This window comes from Triticum dicoccoides, chromosome 2B, assembly GCF_002162155.2.
Source record: "Triticum dicoccoides isolate Atlit2015 ecotype Zavitan chromosome 2B, WEW_v2.0, whole genome shotgun sequence".
Taxonomy (NCBI): domain Eukaryota; kingdom Viridiplantae; phylum Streptophyta; class Magnoliopsida; order Poales; family Poaceae; genus Triticum; species Triticum dicoccoides.
In genome coordinates, this window is record NC_041383.1 from 36,303,137 (window position 1) to 36,304,001 (window position 865).

An 865-nucleotide genomic window follows, 5' to 3' on the forward strand; every position below is an offset into this window, starting at 1 on the left:
AGAGAGAGAGAGAGAGAGAGAGAGAGAGAGAACAGGAGTCCGAGAGAGGGGGAGGTCGCGTTTTATGCATCAAAGACTGATATAAACTTGCATTCAAATATTTAAATTGGAGACCATGTTGTCTGCAATCCACACATGAACAGATATATGCGTATATCAAACAAGTTCATTAATTTGACTTTCAACATGTTCATGGAGTACTATAATATTGTACAACATGCTACTCGATTGAGGTGTTCAATTTTGGATTTAGTTCACTATTTTGACCTACTAAGCGAGCTAGTTCATTGAATCAAGATATTTCATTTTGGCCTTGATTCGCGTTTTTTGAGTGGGTCAACTATTTGTCATATAGTAAATCACTAGCAACGAGCATGTAAAAACACATTACTCCCGAGCATCATCTCTCCATCTAAAAAAGAAGTGGCAAGCTAATATTTCAAAATTTGATTCGAATCGACTTGGTAAGGTAGACGTGGATGCTCGTTCTCCCAAAATTTGAACGAACCATTGCATCAATTGCCCGTTGTACATCGAGGGTAGGTTCGTAACTTCATCCAAGCGCGCCTTCTCCTGGGCCGAAATGACATGTGCCGAATAATTCATAAACCATGGTCGGCAAAACACGCTCTCATCGCCCGAAATAGCTCGCGCCCACTATTTCAAAACACGCTCTCCTCGCCCGAATTCGCTCGCGCCCACTATAGTTCAAAACACGCCCTCCTCGCCCAAAATCGCTCCCGCCCACTATTTCAGGAGAAGCAAAGTTACTCTACTATCCCCGACCCTCAGTACACAGACCCAAGCCGAGAAGCCTATAGGCAAGGGTAGAACTGTAACTCCCCCTCACATTTCAGACAAATGC